We start from the raw sequence: 15,822 nt of genomic DNA, 5'->3' as shown, positions 1-15,822 counted from the left end.
CTTTACTTGGGACCAGATGTCTAGAAACCTTTTTATGGACTTGTTAAAAAGTGTACAAAAGTAATGATACACTAGATTTTAGAATGGAGAATAACTTTCTTTTATTAAGAACAAAAATGGTGAGCTCCATTTGGATTTAGCTAAAAACCTACTTCTCGTAAGCCTGTGACTAACAATTCCTCCTCATGCTACTTTTAAAGATGCTCCCAATTTCATTTCATGAAATTCTCTAATGAATTAAATCAAGAGATTTCGATAACAAGTCCTTCCTAAGTTTCCATCCAAAAGCTGAATATCCCTCAAAACAATTGTGATAACATGTAGTCTTCACGGTCGAGTTTGAGGTGGATTCCTTTTTTATTACAATTAAATCATTAAGGTAGTGGCTGAGAAAACACATTCACCTTGCATGGATATACTTTTTCCCATCATTATTATTATTTTGAGACTTATCATTTTTAGGTTGTCCGATCTCAACTGAATTTCACCAAAAAAATAAATAACAATGATGTGTCAAGGTCTCATAACAAACATATTTCATAAGAGTCGCTGGACGAAACCACCATCAAGGAAATCAAGTCGAAACAATGGATATAGTCTTTCATTTATAGACACAAGGAGATCGCTCAATTGTAAATTGTTTGAAATGAGCTTGAAATGGGTGCCATGACTTAATTCAAAGGTATAAAATACACGTGTGTCAGTTCTTTGACATAGTTCTTCCTTTGTTTCATAGCCCACGTTACTAGATCATAGAGATAGTAATGTTAGTGGAGATTTGAGAGCTATATATCATGAAAAAAATACAAAGACATCAATAAGTTAATAGAGATGTTCAACAGAGAGGCCGTCTTGGGTTATGGAGCATATGTAATAAAAGCTAGTGATAAAGTGAAGTAAAGCATTTAAGAGGATAAGAATATTAAAATATTTAGTGTCATGGATAATTTAGTGAATATATATTAGGAATAGGTAGTGTGAAAAATTTAATGTTAAGGTTATGACGTATACACATCTCATATACACGTATTATCACTATTATTTGTAAAGATTTATTACCAAGTCGCTTTGGCCGAGTGGTTAAGGCGTGTGCCTGCTAAGTAAATGGGGTTTCCCCGCGAGAGTTCAAATCTCTAAGGCGACGTTGTTTTTTTTAGCTAATATATCACCAGAAAAATATTATCTCACCACCTTACATTTTTAACAAACTAAAATAAAATATGGTTGAACTATTTACGTCCAAAGCCACATACTATTAACTTTTCCATGTATTGAAAAATACATTTAAAATTGAGATAAGAAATTTTGGTCCTTAGTAGTGTCAACATTACCAGAGAACTTATAGAAAACCATTGCTATTGGGAAAACATTAATAACATGATAACTAACTAAACATGCAATATGTTTTCCTAATCCTTAAGATCAATAACAAGCCATCTCACGCCCATAAAGGATGCCTAAGGAGTGTCAATGAGTTGGCCAAGATGGTATGATGGCTATTATATCTTAATTTGTCTACAACATTCTCATAGAAAGTTATTCTTTAAGTGTTTTAAACTTGGAACTTTAACAACATAATCCTTTTTGTATAAAACTTAACTCATTATTCACTGACACATTAATAACTTCAAAACCTCACTTTAATGACTCTTGACTAACTTAATCGTTAAAGTGTTTAACGGCACATCACCCTATTTCTCAAGAAATTGTTGTTTTTAAAATTAAACTAACTCATAAGTTATTGATCTTAGGTATGACCTAATAAAAGGTTTTTTTATATGATACAAAATGAATATTCTTCCAAGTCTCTTGTTCTCTGATTCAATTCTAACATAAGAATGATATAATTAGTGATAACACCATCCTTAATAATTCACACATCACAAAGCCAGCTATACAAGTGAATCATCATCATTGTCATCATCTCAAAATGTTTCTAAAAATCATCTGCATCATCATGGCCTTCCACCACCGAACAAAAGGATTCCTTGACCGTCATCTTTACTTGGGACCAGATGTCTAGAAACCTTTTTATGGACTTGTTAAAAAGTGTACAAAAGTAATGATACACTAGATTTTAGAATGGAGAATAACTTTCTTTTATTAAGAACAAAAATGGTGAGCTCCATTTGGATTTAGCTAAAAACCTACTTCTCGTAAGCCTGTGACTAACAATTCCTCCTCATGCTACTTTTAAAGATGCTCCCAATTTCATTTCATGAAATTCTCTAATGAATTAAATCAAGAGATTTCGATAACAAGTCTTTCCTTAGTTTCCATCCAAAAGCTGAATATCCCTCAAAACAATTGTGATAACATGTAGTCTTCACGGTCGAGTTTGAGGTGGATTCCTTTTTTATTACAATTAAACCATTAAGGAAGTGGCTGAGAAAACACATTCACCTTGCATGGATATATTTTTTCCCATCATTATTATTATTTTGAGACTCATTATTTTTAGGTTGTCCGATCTCAACTGAATTTCACCAAAAAAATAAATAACAATGATGTGTCAAGGTCTCATAACAAACATATTTCATAAGAGTCGCTGGACGAAACCACCATCAAGGAAATCAAGTCGAAACAATGGATATAGTCTTTCATTTATAGACACAAGGAGATCGCTCAATTGTAAATTGTTTGAAATGAGCTTGAAATGGGTGCCATGACTTAATTCAAAGGTATAAAATACACGTGTGTCAGTTCTTTGACATAGTTCTTCCTTTGTTTCATAGCCCACGTTACTAGATCATAGAGATAGTAATGTTAGTGGAGATTTGAGAGCTATATATCATGAAAAAAAACAAAGACATCAATAAGTTAATAGAGATGTTCAACAGAGAGGCCGTCTTGGGTTATGGAGCATATGTATTAAAAGCTAGTGATAAAGTGAAGTAAAGCATTTAAGAGGATAAGAATATTAAAATATTTAGTGTCATGGATAATTTAATGAATACATATTAGGAATAGGTAGTGTGAAAAATTTAATGTTAAGGTTATGCCGTATACACATCTCATATACACGTATTATCACTATTATTTGTAAAGATTTATTAACAAGTCGCTTTGGCCGAGTGGTTAAGGCGTGTGCCTGCTAAGTACATGGGGTTTCCCCGCGAGAGCTCGAATCTCTCAGGCGACGTTGTTTTTTAGCTAATATAACACTAGAAAAATATTATCTCACCACCTTACATTTTTAACAAACTGAAATAAAATATGGTTGAACTATTTACGTCCAAAGCCACATACTAGTAACTTTTCCATGTATTGAAAAATACATTTAAAATTGAGATAAGAAATTTTGGTCCTTAGTAGTGTCAACATTACCAGAGAACTTATAGAAAACCATTGCTATTGGGAAAACATTAATAACATGATAACTAACTAAACATGCAATATGTTTTCCTAATCCTTGAGATCAATAACAAGCCATCTCACGCCCATAAAGGATGCCTAAGGAGTGTCAATGAGTTGGCCAAGATGGTATGATGGCTATTATATCTTAATTTGTCTACAACATTCTCATAGAAAGTTATTCTTTAAGTGTTTTAAACTTGGAACTTTAACTACATAATCCTTTTTGTATAAAACTTAACTCATTATTCACTGACACATTAATAACTTCAAAACCTCACTTTAATGACTCTTGACTAACTTAATCGTCAAAGTGTTTAATGGCACATCACCCTATTTCTCAAGTAATTGTTGTTTTTAAAATTAAACTAACTCATAAGTTATTGATCTTAGGTATGACCTAATAAAATGTTTTTTTATATGATACAAAATGAATATTCTTCCAAGTCTCTTGTTCTCTGATTCAATTCTAACATAAGAATGATATAATTAGTGATAACACCATCCTTAATAATTCACACATCACAAAGCCAGCTATACAAGTGAATCATCATCATTGTCATCATCTCAAAATGTTTCTAAAAATCATCTGCATCATCATGGCCTTCCACCACCGAACAAAAGGATTCCTTGACCGTCATCTTTACTTGGGACCAGACGTCTAGAAACCTTTTTATGGACTTGTTAAAAAGTGTACAAAAGTAATGATACATTAGATTTTAGAATGGAGAATAACTTTCTTTTATTAAGAACAAAAATGGTGAGCTCCATTTGGATTTAGCTAAAAACCTACTTCTCGTAAGCCTGTGACTAACAATTCCTCCTCATGCTACTTTTAAAGATGCTCCCAATTTCATTTCATGAAATTCTCAAATGAATTAAATCAAGAGATTTCGATAACAAGTCTTTCCTTAGTTTCCATCCAAAAGCTGAATATCCCTCAAAATAATTGTGATAACATGTAGTCTTCACGGTCGAGTCTGAGGTGGATTCCTTTTTTATTACAATTAAACCATTAAGGAAGTGGCTGAGAAAACACATTCACCTTGCATGGATATATTTTTTCCCATCATTATTATTATTTTGAGACTCATTATTTTTAGGTTGTCCGATCTCAACTGAATTTCACCAAAAAAATAAATAACAATGATGTGTCAAGGTCTCATAACAAACATATTTCATAAGAGTCGCTGGACGAAACCACCATCAAGGAAATCAAGTCGAAACAATGGATATAGTCTTTCATTTATAGACACAAGGAGATCGCTCAATTGTAAATTGTTTGAAATGAGCTTGAAATGGGTGCCATGACTTAATTCAAAGGTATAAAATACACGTGTGTCAGTTCTTTGACATAGTTCTTCCTTTGTTTCATAGCCCACGTTACTAGATCATAGAGATAGTAATGTTAGTGGAGATTTGAGAGCTATATATCATGAAAAAAAACAAAGACATCAATAAGTTAATAGAGATGTTCAACAGAGAGGCCGTCTTGGGTTATGGAGCATATGTATTAAAAGCTAGTGATAAAGTGAAGTAAAGCATTTAAGAGGATAAGAATATTAAAATATTTAGTGTCATGGGTAATTTAATGAATACATATTAGGAATAGGTAGTGTGAAAAATTTAATGTTAAGGTTATGCCGTATACACATCTCATATACACGTATTATCACTATTATTTGTAAAGATTTATTAACAAGTCGCTTTGGCCGAGTGGTTAAGGCGTGTGCCTGCTAAGTACATGGGGTTTCCCCGCGAGAGTTTGAATCTCTCAGGCGACGTTGTTTTTTAGCTAATATAACACTAGAAAAATATTATCTCTCCACCTTACAATTTTAACAAACTGAAATAAAATATGGTTGAACTATTTACGTCCAAAGCCACATACTAATAACTTTTCCATGTATTGAAAAATACATTTAAAATTGAGATAAGAAATTTTGGTCCTTAGTAGTGTCAACATTACCAGAGAACTTATAGAAAACCATTGCTATTGGGAAAACATTAATAACATGATAACTAACTAAACATGCAATATGTTTTCCTAATCCTTGAGATCAATAACAAGCCATCTCACGCCCATAAAGGATGCCTAAGGAGTGTCAATGAGTTGGCCAAGATGGTATGATGGCTATTATATCTTAATTTGTCTACAACATTCTCATAGAAAGTTATTCTTTAAGTGTTTTAAACTTGGAACTTTAACTACATAATCCTTTTTGTATAAAACTTAACTCATTATTCACTGACACATTAATAACTTCAAAACCTCACTTTAATGACTCTTGACTAACTTAATCGTCAAAGTGTTTAATGGCACATCACCCTATTTCTCAAGTAATTGTTGTTTTTAAAATTAAACTAACTCATAAGTTATTGATCTTAGGTATGACCTAATAAAATGTTTTTTTATATGATACAAAATGAATATTCTTCCAAGTCTCTTGTTCTCTGATTCAATTCTAACATAAGAATGATATAATTAGTGATAACACCATCCTTAATAATTCACACATCACAAAGCCAGCTATACAAGTGAATCATCATCATTGTCATCATCTCAAAATGTTTCTAAAAATCATCTGCATCATCATGGCCTTCCACCACCGAACAAAAGGATTCCTTGACCGTTATCTTTACTTGGGACCAGACGTCTAGAAACCTTTTTATGGACTTGTTAAAAAGTGTACAAAAGTAATGATACACTAGATTTTAGAATGGAGAATAACTTTCTTTTATTAAGAACAAAAATGGTGAGCTCCATTTGGATTTAGCTAAAAACCTACTTCTCGTAAGCCTGTGACTAACAATTCCTCCTCATGCTACTTTTAAAGATGCTCCCAATTTCATTTCATGAAATTCTCTAATGAATTAATCAAGAGATTTCGATAACAAGTCTTTCCTTAGTTTCCATCCAAAAGCTGAATATCCCTCAAAATAATTGTGATAACATGTAGTCTTCACGGTCGAGTCTGAGGTGGATTCCTTTTTTATTACAATTAAACCATTAAGGAAGTGGCTGAGAAAACACATTCACCTTGCATGGATATATTTTTTCCCATCATTATTATTATTTTGAGACTTATTATTTTTAGGTTGTCCGATCTCAACTGAATTTCACCAAAAAAATAAATAACAATGATGTGTCAAGGTCTCATAACAAACATATTTCATAAGAGTCGTTGGACGAAACCACCATCAAGGAAATCAAGTCGAAACAATGGATATAGTCTTTAATTTATAGACACAAAGAGATCGCTCAATTGTAAATTGTTTGAAATGAGCTTGAAATGGGTGCCATGACTTAATTCAAAGGTATAAAATACACGTGTGTCAGTTCTTTGACATAGTTCTTCCTTTGTTTCATAGCCCACGTTACTAGATCATAGACATAGTAATGTTAGTGGAGATTTGAGAGCTATATATCATGAAAAAAAACAAAGACATCAATAAGTTAACAGAGATGTTCAACAGAGAGTCCGTCTTGGGTTATGGAGCATATGTATTAAAAGCTAGTGATAAAGTGAAGTAAAGCATTTAAGAGGATAAGAATATTAAAATATTTAGTGTCATGGATAATTTAATGAATACATATTAGGAATAGGTAGTGTGAAAAATTTAATGTTAAGGTTATGCCGTATACACATCTCATATACACGTATTATCACTATTATTTGTAAAGATTTATTAACAAGTCGCTTTGGCCGAGTGGTTAAGGCGTGTGCCTGCTAAGTACATGGGGTTTCCCCGCGAGAGTTTGAATCTCTCAGGCGACGTTGTTTTTTAGCTAATATAACACTAGAAAAATATTATCTCTCCACCTTACATTTTTAACAAACTGAAATAAAATATGGTTGAACTATTTACGTCCAAAGCCACATACTAATAACTTTTCCATGTATTGAAAAATACATTTAAAATTGAGATAAGAAATTTTGGTCCTTAGTAGTGTCAACATTACCAGAGAACTTATAGAAAACCATTGCTATTGGGAAAACATTAATAACATGATAACTAACTAAACATGCAATATGTTTTCCTAATCCTTGAGATCAATAACAAGCCATCTCACGCCCATAAAGGATGCCTAAGGAGTGTCAATGAGTTGGCCAAGATGGTATGATGGCTATTATATCTTAATTTGTCTACAACATTCTCATAGAAAGTTATTCTTTAAGTGTTTTAAACTTGGAACTTTAACTACATAATCCTTTTTGTATAAAACTTAACTCATTATTCACTGACACATTAATAACTTCAAAACCTCACTTTAATGACTCTTGACTAACTTAATCGTCAAAGTGTTTAATGGCACATCACCCTATTTCTCAAGTAATTGTTGTTTTTAAAATTAAACTAACTCATAAGTTATTGATCTTAGGTATGACCTAATAAAATGTTTTTTTATATGATACAAAATGAATATTCTTCCAAGTCTCTTGTTCTCTGATTCAATTCTAACATAAGAATGATATAATTAGTGATAACACCATCCTTAATAATTCACACATCACAAAGCCAGCTATACAAGTGAATCATCATCATTGTCATCATCTCAAAATGTTTCTAAAAATCATCTGCATCATCATGGCCTTCCACCACCGAACAAAAGGATTCCTTGACCGTCATCTTTACTTGGGACCAGACGTCTAGAAACCTTTTTATGGACTTGTTAAAAAGTGTACAAAAGTAATGATACACTAGATTTTAGAATGGAGAATAACTTTCTTTTATTAAGAACAAAAATGGTGAGCTCCATTTGGATTTAGCTAAAAACCTACTTCTCGTAAGCCTGTGACTAACAATTCCTCCTCATGCTACTTTTAAAGATGCTCCCAATTTCATTTCATGAAATTCTCTAATGAATTAAATCAAGAGATTTCGATAACAAGTCTTTCCTTAGTTTCCATCCAAAAGCTGAATATCCCTCAAAATAATTGTGATAACATGTAGTCTTCACGGTCGAGTCTGAGGTGGATTCCTTTTTTATTACAATTAAACCATTAAGGAAGTGGCTGAGAAAACACATTCACCTTGCATGGATATATTTTTTCCCATCATTATTATTATTTTGAGACTTATTATTTTTAGGTTGTCCGATCTCAACTGAATTTCACCAAAAAAATAAATAACAATGATGTGTCAAGGTCTCATAACAAACATATTTCATAAGAGTCGCTGGACGAAACCACCATCAAGGAAATCAAGTCGAAACAATGGATATAGTCTTTCATTTATAGACACAAGGAGATCGCTCAATTGTAAATTGTTTGAAATGAGCTTGAAATGGGTGCCATGACTTAATTCAAAGGTATAAAATACACGTGTGTCAGTTCTTTGACATAGTTCTTCCTTTGTTTCATAGCCCACGTTACTAGATCATAGAGATAGTAATGTTAGTGGAGATTTGAGAGCTATATATCATGAAAAAAAACAAAGACATCAATAAGTTAATAGAGATGTTCAACAGAGAGGCCGTCTTGGGTTATGGAGCATATGTATTAAAAGCTAGTGATAAAGTGAAGTAAAGCATTTAAGAGGATAAGAATATTAAAATATTTAGTGTCATGGATAATTTAATGAATACATATTAGGAATAGGTAGTGTGAAAAATTTAATGTTAAGGTTATGCCGTATACACATCTCATATACACGTATTATCACTATTATTTGTAAAGATTTATTAACAAGTCGCTTTGGCCGAGTGGTTAAGGCGTGTGCCTGCTAAGTACATGGGGTTTCCCCGCAAGAGCTCGAATCTCTCAGGCGACGTTGTTTTTTAGCTAATATAACACTAGAAAAATATTATCTCACCACCTTACATTTTTAACAAACTGAAATAAAATATGGTTGAACTATTTACGTCCAAAGCCACATACTAGTAACTTTTCCATGTATTGAAAAATACATTTAAAATTGAGATAAGAAATTTTGGTCCTTAGTAGTGTCAACATTACCAGAGAACTTATAGAAAACCATTGCTATTGGGAAAACATTAATAACATGATAACTAACTAAACATGCAATATGTTTTCCTAATCCTTGAGATCAATAACAAGCCATCTCACGCCCATAAAGGATGCCTAAGGAGTGTCAATGAGTTGGCCAAGATGGTATGATGGCTATTATATCTTAATTTGTCTACAACATTCTCATAGAAAGTTATTCTTTAAGTGTTTTAAACTTGGAACTTTAACTACATAATCCTTTTTGTATAAAACTTAACTCATTATTCACTGACACATTAATAACTTCAAAACCTCACTTTAATGACTCTTGACTAACTTAATCGTCAAAGTGTTTAATGGCACATCACCCTATTTCTCAAGTAATTGTTGTTTTTAAAATTAAACTAACTCATAAGTTATTGATCTTAGGTATGACCTAATAAAATGTTTTTTTATATGATACAAAATGAATATTCTTCCAAGTCTCTTGTTCTCTGATTCAATTCTAACATAAGAATGATATAATTAGTGATAACACCATCCTTAATAATTCACACATCACAAAGCCAGCTATACAAGTGAATCATCATCATTGTCATCATCTCAAAATGTTTCTAAAAATCATCTGCATCATCATGGCCTTCCACCACCGAACAAAAGGATTCCTTGACCGTTATCTTTACCTGGGACCAGACGTCTAGAAACCTTTTTATGGACTTGTTAAAAAGTGTACAAAAGTAATGATACACTAGATTTTAGAATGGAGAATAACTTTCTTTTATTAAGAACAAAAATGGTGAGCTCCATTTGGATTTAGCTAAAAACCTACTTCTCGTAAGCCTGTGACTAACAATTCCTCCTCATGCTACTTTTAAAGATGCTCCCAATTTCATTTCATGAAATTCTCTAATGAATTAATTCAAGAGATTTCGATAACAAGTCTTTCCTTAGTTTCCATCCAAAAGCTGAATATCCCTCAAAATAATTGTGATAACATGTAGTCTTCACGGTCGAGTCTGAGGTGGATTCCTTTTTTATTACAATTAAACCATTAAGGAAGTGGCTGAGAAAACACATTCACCTTGCATGGATATATTTTTTCCCATCATTATTATTATTTTGAGACTCATTATTTTTAGGTTGTCCGATCTCAACTGAATTTCACCAAAAAAATAAATAACAATGATGTGTCAAGGTCTCATAACAAACATATTTCATAAGAGTCGCTGGACGAAACCACCATCAAGGAAATCAAGTCGAAATAATGGATATAGTCTTTCATTTATAGACACAAGGAGATCGCTCAATTGTAAATTGTTTGAAATGAGCTTGAAATGGGTGCCATGACTTAATTCAAAGGTATAAAATACACGTGTGTCAGTTCTTTGACATAGTTCTTCCTTTGTTTCATAGCCCACGTTACTAGATCATAGAGATAGTAATGTTAGTGGAGATTTGAGAGCTATATATAATGAAAAAAGAACAAAGACATCAATAAGTTAATAGAGATGTTCAACAGAGAGGCCGTCTTGGGTTATGGAGCATATGTAATAAAAGCTAGTGATAAAGTGAAGTAAAGCATTTAAGAGGATAAGAATATTAAAATATTTAGTGTCATGGATAATTTAATGAATACATATTAGGAATAGGTAGTGTGAAAAATTTAATGTTAAGGTTATGCCGTATACACATCTCATATACACGTATTATCACTATTATTTGTAAAGATTTATTAACAAGTCGCTTTGGCCGAGTGGTTAAGGCGTGTGCCTGCTAAGTACATGGGGTTTCCCCGCGAGAGTTCGAATCTCTCAGGCAATGTTGTTTTTTTAGCTTATATAATACTAGAAAGTCATTATCTCACCACCTTACATTTTTAACAAACTGAAATAAAATATGGTTGAACTATTTACGTCCAAAGCCACATACTAGTAACTTTTCCATGTATTGAAAAATACATTTAAAATTGAGATAAGAAATTTTGGTCCTTAGTAGTGTCAACATTACCAGAGAACTTATAGAAAACCATTGCTATTGGGAAAACATTAATAACATGATAACTAACTAAACATGCAATATGTTTTCCTAATCCTTGAGATCAATAACAAGCCATCTCACGCCCATAAAGGATGCCTAAGGAGTGTCAATGAGTTGGCCAAGATGGTATGATGGCTATTATATCTTAATTTGTCTACAACATTCTCATAGAAAGTTATTCTTTAAGTGTTTTAAACTTGGAACTTTAACTACATAATCCTTTTTGTATAAAACTTAACTCATTATTCACTGACACATTAATAACTTCAAAACCTCACTTTAATGACTCTTGACTAACTTAATCGTCAAAGTGTTTAATGGCACATCACCCTATTTCTCAAGTAATTGTTGTTTTTAAAATTAAACTAACTCATAAGTTATTGATCTTAGGTATGACCTAATAAAATGTTTTTTTATATGATACAAAATGAATATTCTTCCAAGTCTCTTGTTCTCTGATTCAATTCTAACATAAGAATGATATAATTAGTGATAACACCATCCTTAATAATTCACACATCACAAAGCCAGCTATACAAGTGAATCATCATCATTGTCATCATCTCAAAATGTTTCTAAAAATCATCTGCATCATCATGGCCTTCCACCACCGAACAAAAGGATTCCTTGACCGTTATCTTTACTTGGGACCAGACGTCTAGAAACCTTTTTATGGACTTGTTAAAAAGTGTACAAAAGTAATGATACACTAGATTTTAGAATGGAGAAAAACTTTCTTTTATTAAGAACAAAAATGGTGAGCTCCATTTGGATTTAGCTAAAAACCTACTTCTCGTAAGCCTGTGACTAACAATTCCTCCTCATGCTACTTTTAAAGATGCTCCCAATTTCATTTCATGAAATTCTCAAATGAATTAAATCAAGAGATTTCGATAACAAGTCTTTCCTTAGTTTCCATCCAAAAGCTGAATATCCCTCAAAATAATTGTGATAACATGTAGTCTTCACGGTCGAGTCTGAGGTGGATTCCTTTTTTATTACAATTAAACCATTAAGGATGTGGCTGAGAAAACACATTCACCTTGCATGGATATATTTTTTCCCATCATTATTATTATTTTGAGACTCATTATTTTTAGGTTGTCCGATCTCAACTGAATTTCACCAAAAAAATAAATAACAATGATGTGTCAAGGTCTCATAACAAACATATTTCATAAGAGTCGCTGGACGAAACCACCATCAAGGAAATCAAGTCGAAACAATGGATATAGTCTTTCATTTATAGACACAAGGAGATCGCTCAATTGTAAATTGTTTGAAATGAGCTTGAAATGGGTGCCATGACTTAATTCAAAGGTATAAAATACACGTGTGTCAGTTCTTTGACATAGTTCTTCCTTTGTTTCATAGCCCACGTTACTAGATCATAGAGATAGTAATGTTAGTGGAGATTTGAGAGCTATATATCATGAAAAAAAACAAAGACATCAATAAGTTAATAGAGATGTTCAACAGAGAGGCCGTCTTGGGTTATGGAGCATATGTATTAAAAGCTAGTGATAAAGTGAAGTAAAGCATTTAAGAGGATAAGAATATTAAAATATTTAGTGTCATGGATAATTTAATGAATACATATTAGGAATAGGTAGTGTGAAAAATTTAATGTTAAGGTTATGCCGTATACACATCTCATATACACGTATTATCACTATTATTTGTAAAGATTTATTAACAAGTCGCTTTGGCCGAGTGGTTAAGGCGTGTGCCTGCTAAGTACATGGGGTTTCCCCGCGAGAGTTCGAATCTCTCAGGCAATGTTGTTTTTTTAGCTTATATAATACTAGAAAGTCATTATCTCACCACCTTACATTTTTAACAAACTGAAATAAAATATGGTTGAACTATTTACGTCCAAAGCCACATACTAGTAACTTTTCCATGTATTGAAAAATACATTTAAAATTGAGATAAGAAATTTTGGTCCTTAGTAGTGTCAACATTACCAGAGAACTTATAGAAAACCATTGCTATTGGGAAAACATTAATAACATGATAACTAACTAAACATGCAATATGTTTTCCTAATCCTTGAGATCAATAACAAGCCATCTCACGCCCATAAAGGATGCCTAAGGAGTGTCAATGAGTTGGCCAAGATGGTATGATGGCTATTATATCTTAATTTGTCTACAACATTCTCATAGAAAGTTATTCTTTAAGTGTTTTAAACTTGGAACTTTAACTACATAATCCTTTTTGTATAAAACTTAACTCATTATTCACTGACACATTAATAACTTCAAAACCTCACTTTAATGACTCTTGACTAACTTAATCGTCAAAGTGTTTAATGGCACATCACCCTATTTCTCAAGTAATTGTTGTTTTTAAAATTAAACTAACTCATAAGTTATTGATCTTAGGTATGACCTAATAAAATGTTTTTTTATATGATACAAAATGAATATTCTTCCAAGTCTCTTGTTCTCTGATTCAATTCTAACATAAGAATGATATAATTAGTGATAACACCATCCTTAATAATTCACACATCACAAAGCCAGCTATACAAGTGAATCATCATCATTGTCATCATCTCAAAATGTTTCTAAAAATCATCTGCATCATCATGGCCTTCCACCACCGAACAAAAGGATTCCTTGACCGTCATCTTTACTTGGGACCAGACGTCTAGAAACCTTTTTATGGACTTGTTAAAAAGTGTACAAAAGTAATGATACACTAGATTTTAGAATGGAGAATAACTTTCTTTTATTAAGAACAAAAATGGTGAGCTCCATTTGGATTTAGCTAAAAACCTACTTCTCGTAAGCCTGTGACTAACAATTCCTCCTCATGCTACTTTTAAAGATGCTCCCAATTTCATTTCATGAAATTCTCTAATGAATTAAATCAAGAGATTTCGATAACAAGTCTTTCCTTAGTTTCCATCCAAAAGCTGAATATCCCTCAAAATAATTGTGATAACATGTAGTCTTCACGGTCGAGTCTGAGGTGGATTCCTTTTTTATTACAATTAAACCATTAAGGAAGTGGCTGAGAAAACACATTCACCTTGCATGGATATATTTTTTCCCATCATTATTATTATTTTGAGACTTATTATTTTTAGGTTGTCCGATCTCAACTGAATTTCACCAAAAAAATAAATAACAATGATGTGTCAAGGTCTCATAACAAACATATTTCATAAGAGTCGCTGGACGAAACCACCATCAAGGAAATCAAGTCGAAACAATGGATATAGTCTTTCATTTATAGACACAAGGAGATCGCTCAATTGTAAATTGTTTGAAATGAGCTTGAAATGGGTGCCATGACTTAATTCAAAGGTATAAAATACACGTGTGTCAGTTCTTTGACATAGTTCTTCCTTTGTTTCATAGCCCACGTTACTAGATCATAGAGATAGTAATGTTAGTGGAGATTTGAGAGCTATATATCATGAAAAAAAACAAAGACATCAATAAGTTAATAGAGATGTTCAACAGAGAGGCCGTCTTGGGTTATGGAGCATATGTATTAAAAGCTAGTGATAAAGTGAAGTAAAGCATTTAAGAGGATAAGAATATTAAAATATTTAGTGTCATGGATAATTTAATGAATACATATTAGGAATAGGTAGTGTGAAAAATTTAATGTTAAGGTTATGCCGTATACACATCTCATATACACGTATTATCACTATTATTTGTAAAGATTTATTAACAAGTCGCTTTGGCCGAGTGGTTAAGGCGTGTGCCTGCTAAGTACATGGGGTTTCCCCGCAAGAGCTCGAATCTCTCAGGCGACGTTGTTTTTTAGCTAATATAACACTAGAAAAATATTATCTCACCACCTTACATTTTTAACAAACTGAAATAAAATATGGTTGAACTATTTACGTCCAAAGCCACATACTAGTAACTTTTCCATGTATTGAAAAATACATTTAAAATTGAGATAAGAAATTTTGGTCCTTAGTAGTGTCAACATTACCAGAGAACTTATAGAAAACCATTGCTATTGGGAAAACATTAATAACATGATAACTAACTAAACATGCAATATGTTTTCCTAATCCTTGAGATCAATAACAAGCCATCTCACGCCCATAAAGGATGCCTAAGGAGTGTCAATGAGTTGGCCAAGATGGTATGATGGCTATTATATCTTAATTTGTCTACAACATTCTCATAGAAAGTTATCTTTAAGTGTTTTAAACTTGGAACTTTAACTACATAATCCTTTTTGTATAAAACTTAACTCATTATTCACTGACACATTAATAACTTCAAAACCTCACTTTAATGACTCTTGACTAACTTAATCGTCAAAGTGTTTAATGGCACATCACCCTATTTCTCAAGTAATTGTTGTTTTTAAAATTAAACTAACTCATAAGTTATTGATCTTAGGTATGACCTAATAAAATGTTTTTTTATATGATACAAAATGAATATTCTTCCAAGTCTCTTGTTCTCTGATTCAATTCTAACATAAGAATGATATAATT

The 15,822-nt window shown here is 32.1% G+C and overlaps 8 non-coding genes across 8 annotated transcripts; all 8 read left to right on the top strand.

Annotated features, from left to right (window-relative positions):
* The first annotated feature begins 1,062 nt into the window (after positions 1-1,062).
* TRNAS-GCU (transfer RNA serine (anticodon GCU)) lies at positions 1,063-1,144 on the top strand. Its single transcript has one exon. It is a non-coding gene; the product is annotated as a tRNA-Ser (tRNA).
* A 1,916-nt stretch (positions 1,145-3,060) lies between these two features.
* On the top strand, positions 3,061-3,142 carry TRNAS-GCU (transfer RNA serine (anticodon GCU)). The gene has a single exon. It is a non-coding gene; the product is annotated as a tRNA-Ser (tRNA).
* A 1,914-nt stretch (positions 3,143-5,056) lies between these two features.
* TRNAS-GCU (transfer RNA serine (anticodon GCU)) lies at positions 5,057-5,138 on the top strand. The gene has a single exon. It is a non-coding gene; the product is annotated as a tRNA-Ser (tRNA).
* A 1,913-nt stretch (positions 5,139-7,051) lies between these two features.
* TRNAS-GCU (transfer RNA serine (anticodon GCU)) lies at positions 7,052-7,133 on the top strand. Its single transcript has one exon. It is a non-coding gene; the product is annotated as a tRNA-Ser (tRNA).
* A 1,914-nt stretch (positions 7,134-9,047) lies between these two features.
* TRNAS-GCU (transfer RNA serine (anticodon GCU)) lies at positions 9,048-9,129 on the top strand. Its single transcript has one exon. It is a non-coding gene; the product is annotated as a tRNA-Ser (tRNA).
* A 1,915-nt stretch (positions 9,130-11,044) lies between these two features.
* Positions 11,045-11,126, top strand: TRNAS-GCU (transfer RNA serine (anticodon GCU)). Its single transcript has one exon. It is a non-coding gene; the product is annotated as a tRNA-Ser (tRNA).
* Positions 11,127-13,041: 1,915 nt separating this feature from the next.
* TRNAS-GCU (transfer RNA serine (anticodon GCU)) lies at positions 13,042-13,123 on the top strand. The gene has a single exon. It is a non-coding gene; the product is annotated as a tRNA-Ser (tRNA).
* A 1,915-nt stretch (positions 13,124-15,038) lies between these two features.
* On the top strand, positions 15,039-15,120 carry TRNAS-GCU (transfer RNA serine (anticodon GCU)). Its single transcript has one exon. It is a non-coding gene; the product is annotated as a tRNA-Ser (tRNA).
* Positions 15,121-15,822: the final 702 nt, after the last annotated feature.

Source organism: Lathyrus oleraceus, chromosome 4 (genome assembly GCF_024323335.1).
Source record: "Lathyrus oleraceus cultivar Zhongwan6 chromosome 4, CAAS_Psat_ZW6_1.0, whole genome shotgun sequence".
In the NCBI taxonomy this organism is placed as follows: Eukaryota; Viridiplantae; Streptophyta; class Magnoliopsida; order Fabales; family Fabaceae; genus Lathyrus; species Lathyrus oleraceus.
The sequence above is the reverse complement of the archived record's forward strand: the minus strand, read 5'-3'. Positions and strand labels throughout refer to the sequence as shown.